At 40.3% G+C, this 26,004-nt stretch overlaps 1 protein-coding gene across 1 annotated transcript in view; it reads right to left on the reverse strand.

The window, feature by feature from the left end:
- The window catches only part of LOC110839051 (uncharacterized protein CG13380), a 70,126-nt gene continuing 44,122 nt past the window's right edge, over positions 1 to 26,004 (reverse strand). The window contains exon 4 of the transcript XR_015537366.1: positions 1 to 4,313. The gene's annotated coding sequence lies outside the window, so the exon portion shown is untranslated. The remainder of the gene's footprint in view (positions 4,314 to 26,004) is intronic.

Below are 26,004 nucleotides of genomic sequence, written 5' to 3' on the forward strand. Positions count from 1 at the left end.
TGTTTATTAAATAATCCACTACATGTTTCGACCTTAATTGGCCATCTTCGGGTGGTTATCTTTAAGTGCTGGAAACTATAAGACGTGGCTTCTAATTTGTGTACATAATTTCTGTTGGTGACTTCAGCACGTAATGGACTGTGTCTTGAGCAGTTTATCTTTTTTAGTCCAGTGGACTACGTAGTTGTAGTTAACGGTGGTGAAATTTCTACCAGCCTCCCTCCCAATGTTAATATTAAAATTAAAAATGTGTGAGTGCGATAAGACCCTGCTCAACGTATCTTTTCTCCATTTTTCATCCATCAACCTATTCCAATTTCGAAAATCTTACCGTTTCTTTAACCCCCTTTTACCACAAGGACAAGCGGGTATTGCATGGGAAACTTCATAACCGTTATCCCCGTTAAATGTTGTGCCTTTCGCTACACTCACTTTATTCTTTTTCTCATTCTTTTCATTCAACCTTCAACGGGTTAAAACAGTATTGTCATGGCGGCTTAATCACGTGGCAATCTATCCGCTACGTGTTTGTTCTGTAATGGCGTTTCCGGAACTTGGATCCGGTATTCAAAGCAGGTCACATTATGAGTCACCGTCTTCTTATCCAGGCGGGTCAATACAGAGCAGAAGTCCGGACGTAAAAACGTAGCAGTCAGGTGTATTTCCAGTCCAAAAAAAAGGTAACAAGATAATATTAAAATGGTTGTTGAAGTTTAAGTAGTGATGGAGTTAATTGGTGATGTAATAAAATGTGTTATTACACCTTTGAATTTCGGGTTTCGACTCATTTTGGTTCAGTCCCTGACATTATATGTGAGTGGAGAGCTTTCCGTTCCGGCCGCTTTACCGCGGGAAAATATACCAATAATAAACTGGGGGATTCTGGGAACGACCCGTTCTTCAAGCGCCTGAGCACTGCGGGTCCCAACTTTTCGTTGGCTTTGATCTATAGACATTCGGTAGGACTCCTTGGACGAGGGATCGGCCCGTCGCAAGGCCTCTACCTGTACACAGGACAAACATCCATGGCTTGAGTGGGATTCGAACCCACGGTCCCAGCGACCAAGCGGCACACGGCCCACGCCTCAGACCGCGCAACAATTTTAGCCCTTTCACTCCGTTAAGTTTACATTTTCAATTCGTGAAAGTAAAATATTAAGTAGCTTAGTAGGTATGGTATTCAATTAATTCCGTCATGACATTTGACCTTTTCAAATGGCGCCCGGTTGATGTCAGAGCGGGGTATTCTTCGCATGGCTACGTGGGCAGGAATATTTCTGAGGATTTAAGCACGGATTCCCCAGAATCACTTCCGCGAACAGAAACGCTCATAGGTCTTTGTTTAAAGTACCTGTTAATTTTATCTTATTTAACCAAAATTTTAATTACCCGAATTCTCCAATGCCAAATTTAATGGAAATCCTTTCAGTGGTTCTCGAGTTACTACATTCCACAGGAAACAGTAAAATTAACCGCGCGGATTTTTGCATCTTCATTTGGGAAGACGCCAAATAACTCGAAAATGGAACTACGGTGCAGTCTCCATTTACCAAATTTTAACCACACATAAATGTCAGTTTTACCTTTGCTGCGATACTGGAGCCTTTATTGTAGGATGCCACATATCCTCAGCGTTTGTATTCTACATGAATTTGATTTTCAATATCTCTCTGAATGGAACGCAATAATATCTGTCGACGGACGTCCCCGAGTCGCCTTCTACCTGCCCCGTACTCTGGAGGCACAGGGTCGGATCCCATAGTCAGTAATCCACCACCAACATTACTCGCCCGTATATCAGGTAGTGGATGAACCTTCAAGTTATTCATTCTTTAACAGGGTCCTCCTCCGTATTAATTATGCGTTCATGACGACCAACGTAGTAATTAGCAGGGGTCTGTTAATAAAATCCAGACAATAATTAACACAAATTTGGTGAATGTCGTATGCGAAATAATCATATATTTAATAGAAGTCTTCAATTTGTTTTGCCTGGTTTTGATGGTGACAAAACGTTTCATTGTGGATTACTGACGTTCAATCGAGTGTTAGAAAAATCGATCAATATCGATATCTGTAGCTGAATCAGGAAACACACACAGCAGGTCGACAGTATACACGCGTGCCTTCCAACTTATTCTCCTTGATTTATCCTTGTTAATAAAATTTTCTAATAACTTTGCTTTAAGTAGTTTTATCCAGACTTGTTACATTCTCTCTCTCTTAGGTACAAATATTCATCTAAGATCATTGTTCTCAAACATTCTCGGTCTGCGTGTGTAATATAATTTTAAACTTGATTTTGAAGGAACAGAGTTTTAATGTGTAAATCGGTCAGGTTAGGGGATCTGTGGCGGTCTCTTGTGACATTAGAGATAAACTTTATGTTCTTACAAGACGGGGAACTTCTTCACGAGCTGATCCATCGCCAACTTCTCAAGGATTTTGCTGAGTAGAATTAGTTTGTTAATAGTAAATCGATTATTTTTGTGCGTTGTCTTTTATAAACGTGAGTCATGCTGTACTGCTTGCGAGCAAAGCAGTGTGGAAATTAGAAGGAACACGGGAGTGGTTTTGTTTCTTAATAAACGAAATGAATGTATTAACGTTTCAAGTTGCTATTTTGAAACTACTTAAAAATTTATTTCTTTGAGGTAGTTAGTAATCTGAAAGACTTCATATTCTTCTTTTCGTGAATGCAGTGAAGTGAGAAATATAAAGTTAAAGCGGTAAGTTCCTGCAGTAAATGTTGGCAGTCATGGTAGCGAGCTGGCTGTTCTAATTAAAATGACGCCCGAGGCTAAGTAACGATTCCCGCTCTTCAGATGTTTGTTTGCTTAACAAATAAAAACCAACAACATGAAAACCAATACAGAAGCAGCAGCAGCGCCCTCTGACGGAACTAACCGCCAGGAAAGCTACAGAAATGCCAGGAATGTCGATAATTACATAACAAGGAGCGTCCTGTCTTTTGATGTTCCGGAGAATATGCTGCTTAAATATTGATATTGAACCCTTTTTCTCGTTTTAAGTAAATGTGAATTAATTATTCAGAGTCCAGAGAATGTTTAATTACAATGAACTTCCTAGTGGATATTTTGTAGGAATGCTAGCTAGTTCACACGACGATCACGAAGAAAGATGACGGCGCTAGACAGCATACACGAGGCATTTAACATCGGCCAGGCTCAATACTCCGTTTTACATCACGATAATAATTACTAGCCTGACTTCTGACATTATTTACAACTTCAAAATGACATAATTTAATTTTTGTATTTGTAACGTGGAATGATATTAATTAAAATCTATCTGCGAATATAAATATAGCGAAAAAACAGTTTCCATAATCATAAAATTCATATTTCATAAACAAAACTACGTTATGCTTATAAAGACAAGCTTTCATTTCGAGATAGATTGAACGACATTCCATTCCATGAGACAGGAAATTGTGAATGTACGGATTGTTCAAAGCTGTGGACATTTCCAGCGCTTAATACAATGGTGTTTATTTGTGGTTTGAATGTAATTTTTTCTGGACTAACAGAAACTGAGTACAACTGACATTATTATTTGAAGCTTCCATATTTCAGAGGTATTTGCTGCCCCCCGCCCCCCCCCCCCAATCAACAAGGCGACTCGTTGTCCTGATGACGGAGGGAACAAAGACCTCTGAACCTTTGGTAAACTTTTACGAGACTACACGGTGGTACAACTCAGAAGACAGAGAGTTACGCGTCACTGTGTTATGTCCAACCTACTATACTGAGGAAGGCAGGAACACGTGACCCCTAATTAACGGTAAAGTCAAGATCCTTATGGAAAATGTTATCGATTAGCAGTATCTCTGAATCCTAAATTAATTTATTTTGTATTTATTTATTCGGTTTTCTGTTAAAATTGTTTTATTAAAAGTCGTCATTTTTTTCCCCAGTCGTTAATGCAGAATTTTAATGTTATAAAATGTTTGTTAAGAACGTTATATGTCATCTCAGACTTCATATTCAAACAGAACGCTATGAATGCCTCAGATATATTCTAAAGTTAGTTTTGCAATAAATCTCTAAGTCATTCGAATATGCAAGATCCGTTGAATTATTATTATTTTTTTTTTGCAAAAAAAAAATGTGCGAAGTGTCTGGGAAAAGCCACCTGCTATTATTCGTCCGCGTTCTTATCGCGCGTCTTATTATTCTCTCCAGCGTGAGGTCTTCATTGCCAGCAAGTTGTTAAAGATTTGTTGGCTAATTAGCTGCCAACACCCAAGAGGGAGACACTGTCGCTGCAAAATCGACACAAGACGCGTCGCCCTGAAACAACCGATTAGGAAAATATCAGGCTGCATTAATGAACAAGACACACAGTCAATAAATCTAGATTCCTGTTTAAAAATTCGTTTCTTTTGCCGTGTTGCTACGCACACCGAGTAAAATATCTCTCGCTTTTCAAAATAAATATGTTTAAAAATGACTACGTTCCATGCGCGTTTGCTTACAACAGCAAAAATCGTAATAAATCAGATATTCCCGTGTTCCTTTTCACAGCTCCAACTGTTACGTAGGTGCGTTTCTTCATATTACTGTAGATTAATCGTTTACTTGTTCCAATACCAGATGTTAAGTTGTCTTCAGTTAATTTAATAATAATATGACGTATTAATTTCCGGTACGTTCCCAACAAGAAGTTCCAAAAAAAACGTGCCTGTCTCTCCATAAGCAACAAGTCGAGGACCACTGGATTTCCAATAAAATTCTATATTTAGGAGTTTTTAAAAGAATTTTGGACACAGTCGTACTAGCTAAAAATAATCAATAATAATGCACACTTTTACATAAGACCTACGTACGGTTATCTATGAATCTTAAACATATCTCGTTAATACTGAAAGCAACGAAAAATATTGCGGATGAAAGGTAGGTACAGAGGGTGGTTTTTTTTTTTTTGGGGGGGGGGGTTAGAGAGAGAGAGAGAGAGAAAACTCCAATTGAGTTTATGTGGGTAACAAGAAAAAACTCTCAGATTGAAGACGTTGGCTATGAAGGATTGTTGTGCCAATTGATACCTGATATTTTTCCCCGAGTGTAAAGTCGACGGAAGCGTGAGGTGTTAACTACGCACCTCCATTTAATTCCAAAATGCCTGGGTGTAAAATACGTGGAGTTTTAACATCCATGGTTCCATGAAGATGGTGCTTAAACCCTGAGACAACTTTCCGTTTTGTCTAATACGAAATCAATGTACAAATTAATGCATTATCGACGTATGTTTGTGAACCTGCAAATGAGATTTCTTTGTCAACTCATCAGTTACACTGGAGCACAGTTTTGTGTTTTGCGTGTAACTAATTTATCCTCCCACCATCTTATAATTCAAGATTCATATTTGTGGGAATTATAAACTACTATGGAAAAGAGTCAATGTTGTGAATACGAAACACTGGCGAAATAGAACTTTCTGTGATTCAGCCAGTCACCGTCAGGTGGTAGCACGTGCTTGATGGTTATGTAGCTGCGACATAGTGCACTCTTGCGGCGTGAGACGGAACAATATACGGGCTGTAGCGAGCTCCTGTTGAGCCCCTTACTAAAGCAATTAAAGGAAATGTTTAATTTATGCAAATGAGTTTAGAATCACGAGACTTTGTTAACTGGGTTGAAAGGGTTTTCTAGGAGGGTATTAGAAGTATTCCCCAAGTTCCACTCCTGCTGGTACAGTCGCTGCGAGAGAAAGTGCCACCTGCGCTTCCAGGGGTGGCCAAAGTAGTTGTGGTTTTTTTGAAACCTCCAATTTAATTTTTTGTAAACTTCTCACGCTAGTTTTTATTTAAAGAAACATTTTTATGCTCGCATATTACCACTTTAAAGTAGACAATCATTTCTATATTAAAAACCACGAATATGAACTGTTGACAAATAGCAGGATAATTTTCGGTCTCCTCGAATAGAAAATTAATTCAGAGCACTAAATGAGATATCTCGTGTGTAATGTGTACATCGTTTAACTAGAATACATTTGAATTGACATGCGTTCATGTGTCTTTCTCCAGACAAAAATTAAATATCTTTTCCATCTAGGCAATTGTACACGTATTCGGGACTTACCTGGCTCGAACACAGGCCTACATATTCACTATTTTCAGTGATAATTTTCATCAAGGTAATAAATTTTAATAAGCCACGACCTCTTCGTCATAAATCGTCACATTATAATCACCTTCTTACGTAGGCTATAATTTAAAAAGCGTCCTTAAATAACACGAAAATATTAATATTCCTTTCGCTTCATAATACAATAATTTACAGATGTGGCTGGCGTCAAGGATTCGTAAACATTATCGCATGATTTTCTCTTTATGTAATTAAAACGTTTCTCACAGACAAATGAGGAATCTTTTAACTGAAGCGTAGATAATATAGAATTGAAATCACACCCTGTGTTGCATAGCAACTGCACGATTCATCAGGGCCTACTACAAAACAATGCATTTATTTTTCATGATGCTGAAATAGCTGAAATGATCGTGAAATTTATTATGTTGCTACGTATTCAAGAATTTGCGTGAAGGAACTATGAAAATTACAAATAATCCTACTCAGGCGGATTTCAAATCTAGCACCTCAGTATGGTAGCTGATACTAACACTGGGACACTGATAAAGCCACAGTTGGGAGGGCTGCAGGCAGAGGGCAGATGTGCATTAAAACAATTGAAGATATACTAGCACACAGAAACAGTTGAACCGTGAGAACATTGAAAATGATACTAGAGGGCAAATTTTTCTTAATGTTTTAAATGTTCTGTAAAACTAAGGTTTAACAGCTTATATACAAAGTGAACATCCACGAGAGGATGAAATATATTCCAAACTTGCATTACCTAATTCCACGAAGTTGATTCCAACTTTCGGAATTAGTAGTCACTCATCCGGTCAAGAAACTGCTCGCCTTTCATGAAATAGGAAAGTTCATTGCACTAGAGTCCGCCAGAGGCAGACGAATCAAATCAACTGATTCATATACCATTTCTTTCACATACAAATTAACAACAATATCCCATCTGTATATTTTTCCTCCAAACCGGTCTCTTTCCGAATAAAACTGCGCACCGAAGACTCGCCGCCACGAGAACTTCATATCCTACTTAAAACTGTACACATTTCTCATCACTAACATGCTACATGCTTTACCCATCTCATCCTCCTTAATTTGGCTACCGGAATAATATTTGGTAAAAAGAAACATTTTAAAGCAAAACCCTCAGGCAGACCACCACGAAACCAATTATCGTTTCTCTTCAACAACAGACAGAGCGTCAGAACTCTGGCAGCAATTCTTGTTTTTGTTCATTTGTTTGATAAGTCTTCTGCAGAAAACATTAATAAAAACTTAACCTAACGTAACCTAAAGAAACATGCACCGATATTGCAAGAGATTATTACTAAAATGTGACACTGGCCATTTGCATGCCTCAGAAGATTTCGTAATTCGTCAGGCAAGCCAACTGCCACGGTTTGTCTCGCAAAAGCATCACGCTAATAAAAGAAGATTAGTGGCGTAACCTTTAACATCACATTTCAAGCGTCCCTAGAGGCCATTACAGCTGATTACTCACTGACATTTCGTTGATTCCAGCCACGCTAGAGTGCACTAGACGCAAGGAAGCAGTATGACTACAGAGTCAGTCTCCATTATTTTCGTGGCGAGCCACGTGGATCCGCGGATCTAAACTCTTCAGTGCAAATGTACTCAGATATCTTCTGTATTTGTGATGGATGATAAATGCTGACGTCTCTGTTTTCCTCTCTGTCTGTCCTCTTGTTTCATCTCCGAAACTATTCATCGGATATCGATCATCTTGCCGGGAGAATTTTTCGTAACATAATCAGAACATTACATGAAAGGCAAATCGAGGGTTTATTAATTTATAACATATGGCGCAACGTGCAAAAGATACGAACATTGCATAACGAATACACAAAATGAAAAACTTCCATTTCAAACATGTTTCGACTAGGTACGTATATGTAATGAAATACAGGTAAAAATAATTCTTATTTCAACGTAGTATCAAAAGCTTGTTTATCAAAGGTTTGAGTAAAATGTGCCGGTGGAAGGGCGAAGGTCTTAAAAGTTCAGGAAACGAAAAATAATTTTCGCAACATTTCCACAAAAATAGCTTCACTGATTAATAAATCATACAAATATGATCATACAATTCAGGCATGAATTTAAGTCTAAAGTGCCAGTATTTACAGTTCATATCTGACATGCTTTGTCCTCTATAGACAATCACCTAACCGGAGCCTTTGCATCACGCTCCAAAAGCCATTACCCATAAGGAAGGCAAGGAAGTGAGCGCTCTTACCTACAGCAAAGAAGTATACAGCTGAAACATACTATAGAGAACATTTGTCTGAAACAAATACTTTGTAAACTCCAATTTCTCCGAGCACCGACATTTTTCCCAATTAGCAGTCCAGTGTTTCTTGGTCTCTCTAGATTTCCTATTTTATGCTGATATTCCAGCGACATAGACTTTAAAAGATGGCTAAAATTTTAAAAATTTCATTTAACGCAGAAAAGTAAATTTCGCTCTACGATGTGATATTTCAGGTTCTCGTTGCAGCTAGTATGAAGATGGCTGTCTTCTGGCATGCTGTGCCCTGTAGTCTGGTGGAAGTTTACCACCGTTTCGCAGGTGGTTGATGCTTCCATCATGAGGGCGATTAGTAAACTGAGCGCGAGGAATTTGGACACTGAAACCGGTAAGTCTGACGGATCACTTCCAGTAATATAAATATTACCATATATGGTATTTTACCCCTTCGTTTTGCTAAACTATCGCCCATTATACTATGCACACATATACCAATGCTGGAGCAAGAACTGATACCAGAAATACATGTAAGCTAAATAAGTCACAACATAGGAAGGGTCCAAAAATATAAAGTACACTTAATATTTTAGTTGCATTATATAAAACCCATTATTCTTCGCGCGATTATGAATAAGCAACATACCGATATTTACTGCTAGTTGAGTCACCATTTTTTTATTGTATCCTCTTCACTTTCAAATATTAGTGCTGTATTTGTATACTGACCATATTTTAAATTCTTACGGGATCACGTGCGTTACGGGTACGTCTACAGAGCCCCTAAAGGCTCATCTTTTATGTGTCTCATTAAGATGTATGATCCTACATAACTTTAAAAAGTTTCAAAATAATGTAAAAGAAGTATTAGTGGTTGCTTCGCGTCGTCACTTACCTAAGACGATAGTCACAAAATATATATAAGCTCTGTTGCAAGAATGTGGTGGAATTCTCTCTAGTGACTCAGATTGATGCGTTACAAGTGCCTGAAAACACAGATTCTGTAAAGCATCTGGAACAAAAAGCAATCTCAGAAGCAGCACAAGCCTGCCCTCTGAGATTTCGGCGAGGATTCCCCGCCCGGAATGCGACGATACGACAAAATCCAAAACTTCCGTACATTTAAATGCCAAATTACATCGTTTCAGTTACAAATTTCTTTATACACTTTTCGCTAATGTATTCAGCATAGGTACATTTGGTAACACATTTCGAAAAGTGATCAGCCCATCGCCAGGCCACTCCCTGTTAACAACACACCCAACAAAGGAAAACGCTTAAAATCCTGTATGCCTTGAGTGGGATTTGTACTCAGCGTCACATTATCTAAACTGAAAACTGAAGCCTATAACCGTGCGGCCACAGAGACCGAAAAACATTAGCGCCAATCAAACGTCATGAAAATAATTTCCGCCATCTGTTGGTACGCAGAATAACTACAGTAAGTCTTGAGATTACATGCACCATCTGTCGGAATATAGAGTAACTACAAGTATTGACATAACGTGTGCCATCTAATGGTATGTGGAGAAACTACAATTTTTTATGTCTAACAACAGATTGTGTTACAGTTAACGGCATTTTAAAACAAATTGCACCCATTCACTATAAATGCTCTTCATATATTATTCAAATGTAGAAGAAAAAAATTTCAAATTCTTCGAAAAATCAAAAAACGCTGCAAACCCTCTGTAATGCGCACAAACCCAAATATTTTCGGAAAATTCGAAAGAAAATTAAAAGTTGAAAATTTTCAAAAATTCTCAGTTTAGTGCACTTTTTGGACGATTTAACACGTTTTTCGGTTTTTCGAAAAAATTGAAATTGAGAATTTTCAAAAATTTTCGAAATTTTAAAAAAATTAAAAATGGCTGCAAATGGCGTGAAACGCGAAGAAAACTAAGAATTTTCGAAATTTTCGACAAAAATTTTTAATTCAGCAGAGACGGGTGAGGCACAGCCCTAAACAAGCAGAGAAGTGTGAGACAGAGAGAGTGAGGCGAAGACGTGGTGAGTCACAGAAAATGGGAAGCAGAGATCGGGTGAGGCAGACACCGAGTCAAGCATGTACAGGCTGATGCACACACCGCATCAAGCAGAGACCGGTGAGGCGCATGACGAGTGACGCAGAGACCTTGTTAACCAGAGACGGAGTCAAGCACAGACATGGTGAATCACACACCGTGTACAGCAGATACCGGCTGTCTCACATTCTGAGTACGGCTGAGACTGTGTGAAGTAGACAGTGCGGCGGAGTCTAGCCCTGATAGGGATGGGACAGGTCAAATTTAGAAGAAAAAAATTACAAATTTTTCGAAAAATCAAAAAACGCTGCAAACCTTCTGAAATGCGCACAAAACCAAACATTTTCGGAAAATTCGGAAAAAAATTAAAAGTTGAAAATTTTCAAAAATTCTTAGTTTTGTGCGCTTTTTGGACGATTTCCCACGTTTTTCGGTTTTTCGAAATTTTTCAAAAAATTTCGAAATTTTAAAAAAATTAAAAATGGCTGCAAATGGCGTGAAACGCGAAGAAAACTAAGAATTTTCGAAATTTTCGACAAAAATTTTTAATTCAGCAGAGACGGGTGAGGCACAGCCCTAAACAAGCAGAGAAGTGTGAGACAGAGAGAGTGAGGCGAAGACGTGATGAGTCACAGAAAATGGGAAGCAGAGATCGGGTGAAGCAGACACCGAGTCAAGCATGTACAGGCTGATGCACACACCGCATCAAGCAGAGACCGGTGAGGCGCATGACGAGTGACGCAGAGACCTTGTTAACCAGAGACGGAGTCAAGCACAGACCTGGTGAATCACACACCGTGTACAGCAGATACCGGCTGTCTCACATTCTGAGTACGGCTGAGACTGTGTGAAGTAGACTGTGCGGCGGAGTCTAGCCCTGATAGGGATGGGACAGGTCAAATTTAGAAGAAAAAAATTACAAATTTTTCGAAAAATCAAAAAACGCTGCAAACCTTCTGAAATGCGCACAAAACCAAAAATTTTCGGAAAATTCGGAAAAAAATTAAAAGTTGAAAATTTTCAAAAATTCTTAGTTTTGTGCGCTTTTTGCGCGATTTCCCACGTTTTTCGGTTTTTCGAAATTTTTCGAAAAAATTGAAATTTCTCAAACGGGTACCCCTTTGAGAATTTTCAAAAATTTTCGAAATTTTAAAAAAATTAAAAATGGCTGCAAATGGCGTGAAACGCGAAGAAAACTAAGAATTTTCGAAATTTTCGACAAAAAATGTGATTTCAGCAGAGACGGGTGAGGCACAGCCCTAAACAAGCAGAGAAGTGTGAGACAGAGAGAGTGAGGCGAAGACGTGGTGAGTCACAGAAAATGGGAAGCAGAGATCGGGTGAGGCAGACACCGAGTCAAGCATGTACAGGCTGATGCACACACCGCATCAAGCAGAGACCGGTGAGGCGCATGACGAGTGACGCAGAGACCTTGTTAACCAGAGACGGAGTCAAGCACAGACATGGTGAATCACACACCGTGTACAGCAGATACCGGCTGTCTCACATTCTGAGTACGGCTGAGACTGTGTGAAGTAGACAGTGCGGCGGAGTCTAGCCCTGATAGGGATGGGACAGGTCAAATTTAGAAGAAAAAAATTACAAATTTTTCTAAAAATCAAAAAACGCTCAAACCTTCTGAAATGCGCACAAAACCAAAAATTTTCGGAAAATTCGGAAAAAAATTAAAAGTTGAAAATTTTCAAAAATTCTTAGTTTTGTGCGCTTTTTGGACGATTTCCCACGTTTTTCGGTTCTTCGCAATTTTTCGAAAAAATTGAAATTTCTCAAAGGGGTACCCCTTTGAGAATTTTCAAAAATTTTCGAAATTTTAAAAAAATTAAAAATGGCTGCAAATGGCGTGAAACGCGAAGAAAACTTAGAATTTTCGAAATTTTCGACAAAAATTTTTAATTCAGCAGAGACGGGTGAGGCACAGCCCTAAACAAGCAGAGAAGTGTGAGACAGAGAGAGTGAGGCGAAGACGTGATGAGTCACAGAAAATGGGAAGCAGAGATCGGGTGAAGCAGACACCGAGTCAAGCATGTACAGGCTGATGCACACACCGCATCAAGCAGAGACCGGTGAGGCGCATGACGAGTGACGCAGAGACCTTGTTAACCAGAGACGGAGTCAAGCACAGACCTGGTGAATCACACACCGTGTACAGCAGATACCGGCTGTCTCACATTCTGAGTACGGCTGAGACTGTGTGAAGTAGACTGTGCGGCGGAGTCTAGCCCTGATAGGGATGGGACAGGTCAAATTTAGAAGAAAAAAATTACAAATTTTTCGAAAAATCAAAAAACGCTGCAAACCTTCTGAAATGCGCACAAAACCAAAAATTTTCGGAAAATTCGGAAAAAAATTAAAAGTTGAAAATTTTCAAAAATTCTTAGTTTTGTGCGCTTTTTGCGCGATTTCCCACGTTTTTCGGTTTTTCGAAATTTTTCGAAAAAATTGAAATTTCTCAAAGGGGTACCCCTTTGAGAATTTTCAAAAATTTTCGAAATTTTAAAAAAATTAAAAATGGCTGCAAATGGCGTGAAACGCGAAGAAAACTAAGAATTTTCGAAATTTTCGACAAAAAATGTGATTTCAGCAGAGACGGGTGAGGCACAGCCCTAAACAAGCAGAGAAGTGTGAGACAGAGAGAGTGAGGCGAAGACGTGGTGAGTCACAGAAAATGGGAAGCAGAGATCGGGTGAGGCAGACACCGAGTCAAGCATGTACAGGCTGATGCACACACCGCATCAAGCAGAGACCGGTGAGGCGCATGACGAGTGACGCAGAGACCTTGTTAACCAGAGACGGAGTCAAGCACAGACATGGTGAATCACACACCGTGTACAGCAGATACCGGCTGTCTCACATTCTGAGTACGGCTGAGACTGTGTGAAGTAGACAGTGCGGCGGAGTCTAGCCCTGATAGGGATGGGACAGGTCAAATTTAGAAGAAAAAAATTACAAATTTTTCTAAAAATCAAAAAACGCTCAAACCTTCTGAAATGCGCACAAAACCAAAAATTTTCGGAAAATTCGGAAAAAAATTAAAAGTTGAAAATTTTCAAAAATTCTTAGTTTTGTGCGCTTTTTGCGCGATTTCCCACGTTTTTCGGTTTTTCGAAATTTTTCGAAAAAATTGAAATTTCTCAAAGGGGTACCCCTTTGAGAATTTTCAAAAATTTTCGAAATTTTAAAAAAATTAAAAATGGCTGCAAATGGCGTGAAACGCGAAGAAAACTTAGAATTTTCGAAATTTTCGACAAAAATTTTTAATTCAGCAGAGACGGGTGAGGCACAGCCCTAAACAAGCAGAGAAGTGTGAGACAGAGAGAGTGAGGCGAAGACGTGGTGAGTCACAGAAAATGGGAAGCAGAGATCGGGTGAGGCAGACACCGAGTCAAGCATGTACAGGCTGATGCACACACCGCAACAAGCAGAGACCGGTGAGGCGCATGACGAGTGACGCAGAGACCTTGTTAACCAGAGACGGAGTCAAGCACAGACCTGGTGAATCACACACCGTGTACAGCAGATACCGGCTGTCTCACATTCTGAGTACGGCTGAGACTGTGTGAAGTAGACAGTGCGGCGGAGTCTAGCCCTGATAGGGATGGGACAGGTCAAATTTAGAAGAAAAAAATTACAAATTTTTCGAAAAATCAAAAAACGCTGCAAACCTTCTGAAATGCGCACAAAACCAAAAATTTTCGGAAAATTCGGAAAAAAATTAAAAGTTGAAAATTTTCAAAAATTCTTAGTTTTGTGCGCTTTTTGCGCGATTTCCCACGTGTTTCGGTTTTTCGAAATTTTTCGAAAAAATTGAAATTTCTCAAAGGGGTACCCCTTTGAGAATTTTCAAAAATTTTCGAAATTTTAAAAAAATTAAAAATGGCTGCAAATGGCGTGAAACGCGAAGAAAACTAAGAATTTTCGAAATTTTCGACAAAAATTTTTAATTCAGCAGAGACGGGTGAGGCACAGCCCTAAACAAGCAGAGAAGTGTGAGACAGAGAGTGAGGCGAAGACGTGGTGAGTCACAGAAAATGGGAAGCAGAGATCGGGTGAGGCAGACACCGAGTCAAGCATGTACAGGCTGATGCACACACCGCATCAAGCAGAGACCGGTGAGGCGCATGACGAGTGACGCAGAGACCTTGTTAACCAGAGACGGAGTCAAGCACAGACCTGGTGAATCACACACCGTGTACAGCAGATACCGGCTGTCTCACATTCTGAGTACGGCTGAGACTGTGTGAAGTAGACTGTGCGGCGGAGTCTAGCCCTGATAGGGATGGGACAGGTCAAATTTAGAAGAAAAAAATTACAAATTTTTCTAAAAATCAAAAAACGCTGCAAACCTTCTGAAATGCGCACAAAACCAAAAATTTTCGGAAAATTCGGAAAAAAATTAAAAGTTGAAAATTTTCAAAAATTCTTAGTTTTGTGCGCTTTTTGCGCGATTTCCCACGTTTTTCGGTTTTTCGAAATTTTTCGAAAAAATTAAAATTTCTCAAAGGGGTACCCCTTTGAGAATTTTCAAAAATTTTCGAAATTTTAAAAAAATTAAAAATGGCTGCAAATGGCGTGAAACGCGAAGAAAACTAAGAATTTTCGAAATTTTCGACAAAAAATGTGATTTCAGCAGAGGCGGGTGAGGCACAGCCCTAAACAAGCAGAGAAGTGTGAGACAGAGAGAGTGAGGCGAAGACGTGGTGAGTCACAGAAAATGGGAAGCAGAGATCGGGTGAGGCAGACACCGAGTCAAGCATGTACAGGCTGATGCACACACCGCATCAAGCAGAGACCGGTGAGGCGCATGACGAGTGACGCAGAGACCTTGTTAACCAGAGACGGAGTCAAGCACAGACATGGTGAATCACACACCGTGTACAGCAGATACCGGCTGTCTCACATTCTGAGTACGGCTGAGACTGTGTGAAGTAGACAGTGCGGCGGAGTCTAGCCCTGATAGGGATGGGACAGGTCAAATTTAGAAGAAAAAAATTACAAATTTTTCTAAAAATCAAAAAACGCTCAAACCTTCTGAAATGCGCACAAAACCAAAAATTTTCGGAAAATTCGGAAAAAAATTAAAAGTTGAAAATTTTCAAAAATTCTTAGTTTTGTGCGCTTTTTGGACGATTTCCCACGTTTTTCGGTTCTTCGCAATTGTTCGAAAAAATTGAAATTTCTCAAAGGGGTACCCCTTTGAGAATTTTCAAAAATTTTCGAAATTTTAAAAAAATTAAAAATGGCTGCAAATGGCGTGAAACGCGAAGAAAACTTAGAATTTTCGAAATTTTCGACAAAAATTTTTAATTCAGCAGAGACGGGTGAGGCACAGCCCTAAACAAGCAGAGAAGTGTGAGACAGAGAGAGTGAGGCGAAGACGTGGTGAGTCACAGAAAATGGGAAGCAGAGATCGGGTGAGGCAGACACCGAGTCAAGCATGTACAGGCTGATGCACACACCGCAACAAGCAGAGACCGGTGAGGCGCATGACGAGTGACGCAGAGACCTTGTTAACCAGAGACGGAGTCAAGCACAGACCTGGTGAATCACACACCGTGTACAGCAGATACCGGCTGTCTCACATTCTGAGTACGGCTGAGACTGTGTGAAGTAGACAGTGCGGCGGAGTCTAGCCCTGATAGGGATGGGACAGGTCAAATTTAGAAGAAAAAAATTACAAATTTTTCGAAAAATCAAAAAACGCTGCAAACCTTCTGAAATGCGCACAAAACCAAAAATTTTCGGAAAATTCGGAAAAAAATTAAAAGTTGAAAATTTTCAAAAATTCTTAGTTTTGTGCGCTTTTTGCGCGATTTCCCACGTGTTTCGGTTTTTCGAAATTTTTCGAAAAAATTGAAATTTCTCAAAGGGGTACCCCTTTGAGAATTTTCAAAAATTTTCGAAATTTTAAAAAAATTAAAAATGGCTGCAAATGGCGTGAAACGCGAAGAAAACTAAGAATTTTCGAAATTTTCGACAAAAATTTTTAATTCAGCAGAGACGGGTGAGGCACAGCCCTAAACAAGCAGAGAAGTGTGAGACAGAGAGTGAGGCGAAGACGTGGTGAGTCACAGAAAATGGGAAGCAGAGATCGGGTGAGGCAGACACCGAGTCAAGCATGTACAGGCTGATGCACACACCGCATCAAGCAGAGACCGGTGAGGCGCATGACGAGTGACGCAGAGACCTTGTTAACCAGAGACGGAGTCAAGCACAGACCTGGTGAATCACACACCGTGTACAGCAGATACCGGCTGTCTCACATTCTGAGTACGGCTGAGACTGTGTGAAGTAGACTGTGCGGCGGAGTCTAGCCCTGATAGGGATGGGACAGGTCAAATTTAGAAGAAAAAAATTACAAATTTTTCTAAAAATCAAAAAACGCTGCAAACCTTCTGAAATGCGCACAAAACCAAAAATTTTCGGAAAATTCGGAAAAAAATTAAAAGTTGAAAATTTTCAAAAATTCTTAGTTTTGTGCGCTTTTTGCGCGATTTCCCACGTTTTTCGGTTTTTCGAAATTTTTCGAAAAAATTAAAATTTCTCAAAGGGGTACCCCTTTGAGAATTTTCAAAAATTTTCGAAATTTTAAAAAAATTAAAAATGGCTGCAAATGGCGTGAAACGCGAAGAAAACTAAGAATTTTCGAAATTTTCGACAAAAAATGTGATTTCAGCAGAGGCGGGTGAGGCACAGCCCTAAACAAGCAGAGAAGTGTGAGACAGAGAGAGTGAGGCGAAGACGTGGTGAGTCACAGAAAATGGGAAGCAGAGATCGGGTGAGGCAGACACCGAGTCAAGCATGTACAGGCTGATGCACACACCGCATCAAGCAGAGACCGGTGAGGCGCATGACGAGTGACGCAGAGACCTTGTTAACCAGAGACGGAGTCAAGCACAGACATGGTGAATCACACACCGTGTACAGCAGATACCGGCTGTCTCACATTCTGAGTACGGCTGAGACTGTGTGAAGTAGACAGTGCGGCGGAGTCTAGCCCTGATAGGGATGGGACAGGTCAAATTTAGAAGAAAAAAATTACAAATTTTTCTAAAAATCAAAAAACGCTCAAACCTTCTGAAATGCGCACAAAACCAAAAATTTTCGGAAAATTCGGAAAAAAATTAAAAGTTGAAAATTTTCAAAAATTCTTAGTTTTGTGCGCTTTTTGGACGATTTCCCACGTTTTTCGGTTCTTCGCAATTGTTCGAAAAAATTGAAATTTCTCAAAGGGGTACCCCTTTGAGAATTTTCAAAAATTTTCGAAATTTTAAAAAAATTAAAAATGGCTGCAAATGGCGTGAAACGCGAAGAAAACTTAGAATTTTCGAAATTTTCGACAAAAATTTTTAATTCAGCAGAGACGGGTGAGGCACAGCCCTAAACAAGCAGAGAAGTGTGAGACAGAGAGAGTGAGGCGAAGACGTGGTGAGTCACAGAAAATGGGAAGCAGAGATCGGGTGAGGCAGACACCGAGTCAAGCATGTACAGGCTGATGCACACACCGCAACAAGCAGAGACCGGTGAGGCGCATGACGAGTGACGCAGAGACCTTGTTAACCAGAGACGGAGTCAAGCACAGACCTGGTGAATCACACACCGTGTACAGCAGATACCGGCTGTCTCACATTCTGAGTACGGCTGAGACTGTGTGAAGTAGACAGTGCGGCGGAGTCTAGCCCTGATAGGGATGGGACAGGTCAAATTTAGAAGAAAAAAATTACAAATTTTTCGAAAAATCAAAAAACGCTGCAAACCTTCTGAAATGCGCACAAAACCAAAAATTTTCGGAAAATTCGGAAAAAAATTAAAAGTTGAAAATTTTCAAAAATTCTTAGTTTTGTGCGCTTTTTGCGCGATTTCCCACGTGTTTCGGTTTTTCGAAATTTTTCGAAAAAATTGAAATTTCTCAAAGGGGTACCCCTTTGAGAATTTTCAAAAATTTTCGAAATTTTAAAAAAATTAAAAATGGCTGCAAATGGCGTGAAACGCGAAGAAAACTAAGAATTTTCGAAATTTTCGACAAAAATTTTTAATTCAGCAGAGACGGGTGAGGCACAGCCCTAAACAAGCAGAGAAGTGTGAGACAGAGAGTGAGGCGAAGACGTGGTGAGTCACAGAAAATGGGAAGCAGAGATCGGGTGAGGCAGACACCGAGTCAAGCATGTACAGGCTGATGCACACACCGCATCAAGCAGAGACCGGTGAGGCGCATGACGAGTGACGCAGAGACCTTGTTAACCAGAGACGGAGTCAAGCACAGACCTGGTGAATCACACACCGTGTACAGCAGATACCGGCTGTCTCACATTCTGAGTACGGCTGAGACTGTGTGAAGTAGACTGTGCGGCGGAGTCTAGCCCTGATAGGGATGGGACAGGTCAAATTTAGAAGAAAAAAATTACAAATTTTTCTAAAAATCAAAAAACGCTGCAAACCTTCTGAAATGCGCACAAAACCAAAAATTTTCGGAAAATTCGGAAAAAAATTAAAAGTTGAAAATTTTCAAAAATTCTTAGTTTTGTGCGCTTTTTGCGCGATTTCCCACGTTTTTCGGTTTTTCGAAATTTTTCGAAAAAATTAAAATTTCTCAAAGGGGTACCCCTTTGAGAATTTTCAAAAATTTTCGAAATTTTAAAAAAATTAAAAATGGCTGCAAATGGCGTGAAACGCGAAGAAAACTAAGAATTTTCGAAATTTTCGACAAAAAATGTGATTTCAGCAGAGGCGGGTGAGGCACAGCCCTAAACAAGCAGAGAAGTGTGAGACAGAGAGAGTGAGGCGAAGACGTGGTGAGTCACAGAAAATGGGAAGCAGAGATCGGGTGAGGCAGACACCGAGTCAAGCATGTACAGGCTGATGCACACACCGCATCAAGCAGAGACCGGTGAGGCGCATGACGAGTGACGCAGAGACCTTGTTAACCAGAGACGGAGTCAAGCACAGACATGGTGAATCACACACCGTGTACAGCAGATACCGGCTGTCTCACATTCTGAGTACGGCTGAGACTGTGTGAAGTAGACAGTGCGGCGGAGTCTAGCCCTGATAGGGATGGGACAGGTCAAATTTAGAAGAAAAAAATTACAAATTTTTCTAAAAATCAAAAAACGCTCAAACCTTCTGAAATGCGCACAAAACCAAAAATTTTCGGAAAATTCGGAAAAAAATTAAAAGTTGAAAATTTTCAAAAATTCTTAGTTTTGTGCGCTTTTTGGACGATTTCCCACGTTTTTCGGTTCTTCGCAATTGTTCGAAAAAATTGAAATTTCTCAAAGGGGTACCCCTTTGAGAATTTTCAAAAATTTTCGAAATTTTAAAAAAATTAAAAATGGCTGCAAATGGCGTGAAACGCGAAGAAAACTTAGAATTTTCGAAATTTTCGACAAAAATTTTTAATTCAGCAGAGACGGGTGAGGCACAGCCCTAAACAAGCAGAGAAGTGTGAGACAGAGAGAGTGAGGCGAAGACGTGGTGAGTCACAGAAAATGGGAAGCAGAGATCGGGTGAGGCAGACACCGAGTCAAGCATGTACAGGCTGATGCACACACCGCAACAAGCAGAGACCGGTGAGGCGCATGACGAGTGACGCAGAGACCTTGTTAACCAGAGACGGAGTCAAGCACAGACCTGGTGAATCACACACCGTGTACAGCAGATACCGGCTGTCTCACATTCTGAGTACGGCTGAGACTGTGTGAAGTAGACAGTGCGGCGGAGTCTAGCCCTGATAGGGATGGGACAGGTCAAATTTAGAAGAAAAAAATTACAAATTTTTCGAAAAATCAAAAAACGCTGCAAACCTGAAATGCGCACAAAACCAAAAATTTTCGGAAAATTCGGAAAAAAATTAAAAGTTGAAAATTTTCAAAAATTCTTAGTTTTGTGCGCTTTTTGCGCGATTTCCCACGTGTTTCGGTTTTTCGAAATTTTTCGAAAAAATTGAAATTTCTCAAAGGGGTACCCCTTTGAGAATTTTCAAAAATTTTCGAAATTTTAAAAAAATTAAAAATGGCTGCAAATGGCGTGAAACGCGAAGAAAACTAAGAATTTTCGAAATTTTCGACAAAAATTTTTAATTCAGCAGAGACGGGTGAGGCACAGCCCTAAACAAGCAGAGAAGTGTGAGACAGAGAGTGAGGCGAAGACGTGGTGAGTCACAGAAAATGGGAAGCAGAGATCGGGTGAGGCAGACACCGAGTCAAGCATGTACAGGCTGATGCACACACCGCATCAAGCAGAGACCGGTGAGGCGCATGACGAGTGACGCAGAGACCTTGTTAACCAGAGACGGAATCAAGCACAGACCTGGTGAATCACACACCGTGTACAGCAGATACCGGCTGTCTCACATTCTGAGTACGGCTGAGACTGTGTGAAGTAGACTGTGCGGCGGAGTCTAGCCCTGATAGGGATGGGACAGGTCAAATTTAGAAGAAAAAAATTACAAATTTTTCTAAAAATCAAAAAACGCTGCAAACCTTCTGAAATGCGCACAAAACCAAAAATTTTCGGAAAATTCGGAAAAAAATTAAAAGTTGAAAATTTTCAAAAATTCTTAGTTTTGTGCGCTTTTTGCGCGATTTCCCACGTTTTTCGGTTTTTCGAAATTTTTCGAAAAAATTGAAATTTCTCAAAGGGGTACCCCTTTGAGAATTTTCAAAAATTTTCGAAATTTTAAAAAAATTAAAAATGGCTGCAAATGGCGTGAAACGCGAAGAAAACTAAGAATTTTCGAAATTTTCGACAAAAATTTTTAATTCAGCAGAGACGGGTGAGGCACAGCCCTAAACAAGCAGAGAAGTGTGAGACAGAGAGTGAGGCGAAGACGTGGTGAGTCACAGAAAATGGGAAGCAGAGATTGGGTGAGGCAGACACCGAGTCAAGCATGTACAGGCTGATGCACACACCGCATCAAGCAGAGACCGGTGAGGCGCATGACGAGTGACGCAGAGACCTTGTTAACCAGAGACGGAGTCAAGCACAGACCTGGTGTGTCACACACCGTGTACAGCAGATACCGGCTGTCTCACATTCTGAGTACGGCTGAGACTGTGTGAAGTAGACTGTGCGGCGGAGTCTAGCCCTGATAGGGATGGGACAGGTCAAATTTAGAAGAAAAAATTACAAATTTTTCTAAAAATCAAAAAACGCTGCAAACCTTCTGAAATGCGCACAAAACCAAAAATTTTCGGAAAATTCGGAAAAAAATTAAAAGTTGAAAATTTTCAAAAATTCTTAGTTTTGTGCGCTTTTTGCGCGATTTCCCACGTTTTTCGGTTTTTCGAAATTTTTCGAAAAAATTGAAATTTCTCAAAGGGGTACCCCTTTGAGAATTTTCAAAAATTTTCGAAATTTTAAAAAAATTAAAAATGGCTGCAAATGGCGTGAAACGCGAAGAAAACTAAGAATTTTCGAAATTTTCGACAAAAAATGTGATTTCAGCAGAGACGGGTGAGGCACAGCCCTAAACAAGCAGAGAAGTGTGAGACAGAGAGAGTGAGGCGAAGACGTGGTGAGTCACAGAAAATGGGAAGCAGAGATCGGGTGAGGCAGACACCGAGTCAAGCATGTAGAGGCTGATGCACACACCGCATCAAGCAGAGACCGGTGAGGCGCATGACGAGTGACGCAGAGACCTTGTTAACCAGAGACGGAGTCAAGCACAGACATGGTGAATCACACACCGTGTACAGCAGATACCGGCTGTCTCACATTCTGAGTACGGCTGAGACTGTGTGAAGTAGACAGTGCGGCGGAGTCTAGCCCTGATAGGGATGGGACAGGTCAAATTTAGAAGAAAAAAATTACAAATTTTTCGAAAAATCAAAAAACGCTGCAAACCTTCTGAAATGCGCACAAAACCAAACATTTTCGGAAAAAAATTAAAAGTTGAAAATTTTCAAAAATTCTTAGTTTTGTGCGCTTTTTGCGCGATTTCCCACGTGTTTCGGTTTTTCGAAATTTTTCGAAAAAATTGAAATTTCTCAAAGGGGTACCCCTTTGAGAATTTTCAAAAATTTTCGAAATTTTAAAAAAATTAAAAATGGCTGCAAATGGCGTGAAACGCGAAGAAAACTAAGAATTTTCGAAATTTTCGACAAAAATTTTTAATTCAGCAGAGACGGGTGAGGCACAGCCCTAAACAAGCAGAGAAGTGTGAGACAGAGAGTGAGGCGAAGACGTGGTGAGTCACAGAAAATGGGAAGCAGAGATCGGGTGAGGCAGACACCGAGTCAAGCATGTACAGGCTGATGCACACACCGCATCAAGCAGAGACCGGTGAGGCGCATGACGAGTGACGCAGAGACCTTGTTAACCAGAGACGGAGTCAAGCACAGACCTGGTGTGTCACACACCGTGTACAGCAGATACCGGCTGTCTCACATTCTGAGTACGGCTGAGACTGTGTGAAGTAGACTGTGCGGCGGAGTCTAGCCCTGATAGGGATGGGACAGGTCAAATTTAGAAGAAAAAAATTACAAATTTTTCTAAAAATCAAAAAACGCTGCAAACCTTCTGAAATGCGCACAAAACCAAAAATTTTCGGAAAATTCGGAAAAAAATTAAAAGTTGAAAATTTTCAAAAATTCTTAGTTTTGTGCGCTTTTTGCGCGATTTCCCACGTTTTTCGGTTTTTCGAAATTTTTCGAAAAAATTGAAATTTCTCAAAGGGGTACCCCTTTGAGAATTTTCAAAAATTTTCGAAATTTTAAAAAAATTAAAAATGGCTGCAAATGGCGTGAAACGCGAAGAAAACTAAGAATTTTCGAAATTTTCGACAAAAATTTTTAATTCAGCAGAGACGGGTGAGGCACAGCCCTAAACAAGCAGAGAAGTGTGAGACAGAGAGTGAGGCGAAGACGTGGTGAGTCACAGAAAATGGGAAGCAGAGATTGGGTGAGGCAGACACCGAGTCAAGCATGTACAGGCTGATGCACACACCGCATCAAGCAGAGACCGGTGAGGCGCATGACGAGTGACGCAGAGACCTTGTTAACCAGAGACGGAGTCAAGCACAGACCTGGTGTGTCACACACCGTGTACAGCAGATACCGGCTGTCTCACATTCTGAGTACGGCTGAGACTGTGTGAAGTAGACTGTGCGGCGGAGTCTAGCCCTGATAGGGATGGGACAGGTCAAATTTAGAAGAAAAAAATTACAAATTTTTCTAAAAATCAAAAAACGCTGCAAACCTTCTGAAATGCGCACAAAACCAAAAATTTTCGGAAAATTCGGAAAAAAATTAAAAGTTGAAAATTTTCAAAAATTCTTAGTTTTGTGCGCTTTTTGCGCGATTTCCCACGTTTTTCGGTTTTTCGAAATTTTTCGAAAAAATTGAAATTTCTCAAAGGGGTACCCCTTTGAGAATTTTCAAAAATTTTCGAAATTTTAAAAAAATTAAAAATGGCTGCAAATGGCGTGAAACGCGAAGAAAACTAAGAATTTTCGAAATTTTCGACAAAAAATGTGATTTCAGCAGAGACGGGTGAGGCACAGCCCTAAACAAGCAGAGAAGTGTGAGACAGAGAGAGTGAGGCGAAGACGTGGTGAGTCACAGAAAATGGGAAGCAGAGATCGGGTGAGGCAGACACCGAGTCAAGCATGTAGAGGCTGATGCACACACCGCATCAAGCAGAGACCGGTGAGGCGCATGACGAGTGACGCAGAGACCTTGTTAACCAGAGACGGAGTCAAGCACAGACATGGTGAATCACACACCGTGTACAGCAGATACCGGCTGTCTCACATTCTGAGTACGGCTGAGACTGTGTGAAGTAGACAGTGCGGCGGAGTCTAGCCCTGATAGGGATGGGACAGGTCAAATTTAGAAGAAAAAAATTACAAATTTTTCGAAAAATCAAAAAACGCTGCAAACCTTCTGAAATGCGCACAAAACCAAACATTTTCGGAAAAAAATTAAAAGTTGAAAATTTTCAAAAATTCTTAGTTTTGTGCGCTTTTTGCGCGATTTCCCACGTGTTTCGGTTTTTCGAAATTTTTCGAAAAAATTGAAATTTCTCAAAGGGGTAACCCTTTGAGAATTTTCAAAAATTTTCGAAATTTTAAAAAAATTAAAAATGGCTGCAAATGGCGTGAAACGCGAAGAAAACTAAGAATTTTCGAAATTTTCGACAAAAATTTTTAATTCAGCAGAGACGGGTGAGGCACAGCCCTAAACAAGCAGAGAAGTGTGAGACAGAGAGTGAGGCGAAGACGTGGTGAGTCACAGAAAATGGGAAGCAGAGATCGGGTGAGGCAGACACCGAGTCAAGCATGTACAGGCTGATGCACACACCGCATCAAGCAGAGACCGGTGAGGCGCATGACGAGTGACGCAGAGACCTTGTTAACCAGAGACGGAGTCAAGCACAGACCTGGTGTGTCACACACCGTGTACAGCAGATACCGGCTGTCTCACATTCTGAGTACGGCTGAGACTGTGTGAAGTAGACTGTGCGGCGGAGTCTAGCCCTGATAGGGATGGGACAGGTCAAATTTAGAAGAAAAAAATTACAAATTTTTCTAAAAATCAAAAAACGCTGCAAACCTTCTGAAATGCGCACAAAACCAAAAATTTTCGGAAAATTCGGAAAAAAATTAAAAGTTGAAAATTTTCAAAAATTCTTAGTTTTGTGCGCTTTTTGCGCGATTTCCCACGTTTTTCGGTTTTTCGAAATTTTTCGAAAAAATTGAAATTTCTCAAAGGGGTACCCCTTTGAGAATTTTCAAAAATTTTCGAAATTTTAAAAAAATTAAAAATGGCTGCAAATGGCGTGAAACGCGAAGAAAACTAAGAATTTTCGAAATTTTCGACAAAAAATGTGATTTCAGCAGAGACGGGTGAGGCACAGCCCTAAACAAGCAGAGAAGTGTGAGACAGAGAGAGTGAGGCGAAGACGTGGTGAGTCACAGAAAATGGGAAGCAGAGATCGGGTGAGGCAGACACCGAGTCAAGCATGTAGAGGCTGATGCACACACCGCATCAAGCAGAGACCGGTGAGGCGCATGACGAGTGACGCAGAGACCTTGTTAACCAGAGACGGAGTCAAGCACAGACATGGTGAATCACACACCGTGTACAGCAGATACCGGCTGTCTCACATTCTGAGTACGGCTGAGACTGTGTGAAGTAGACAGTGCGGCGGAGTCTAGCCCTGATAGGGATGGGACAGGTCGAATTTAGAAGAAAAAAATTACAAATTTTTCGAAAAATCAAAAAACGCTGCAAACCTTCTGAAATGCGCACAAAACCAAACATTTTCGGAAAAAAATTAAAAGTTGAAAATTTTCAAAAATTCTTAGTTTTGTGCGCTTTTTGCGCGATTTCCCACGTTTTTCGGTTTTTCGAAATTTTTCGAAAAAATTGAAATTTCTCAAACGGGTACCCCTTTGAGAATTTTCAAAAATTTTCGAAATTTTAAAAAAATTAAAAATGGCTGCAAATGGCGTGAAACGCGAAAACTAAGAATTTTCGAAATTTTCGACAAAAATTTTTAATTCAGCAGAGACGGGTGAGGCACAGCCCTAAACAAGCAGAGAAGTGTGAGACAGAGAGAGTGAGGCGAAGACGTGGTGAGTCAC

This window comes from Zootermopsis nevadensis, unplaced genomic scaffold (genome assembly GCF_977971745.1).
Source record: "Zootermopsis nevadensis isolate Lab colony 2312 unplaced genomic scaffold, Znev_1.0 Znev_ptg000028l, whole genome shotgun sequence".
In the NCBI taxonomy this organism is placed as follows: domain Eukaryota; kingdom Metazoa; phylum Arthropoda; class Insecta; order Blattodea; family Termopsidae; genus Zootermopsis; species Zootermopsis nevadensis.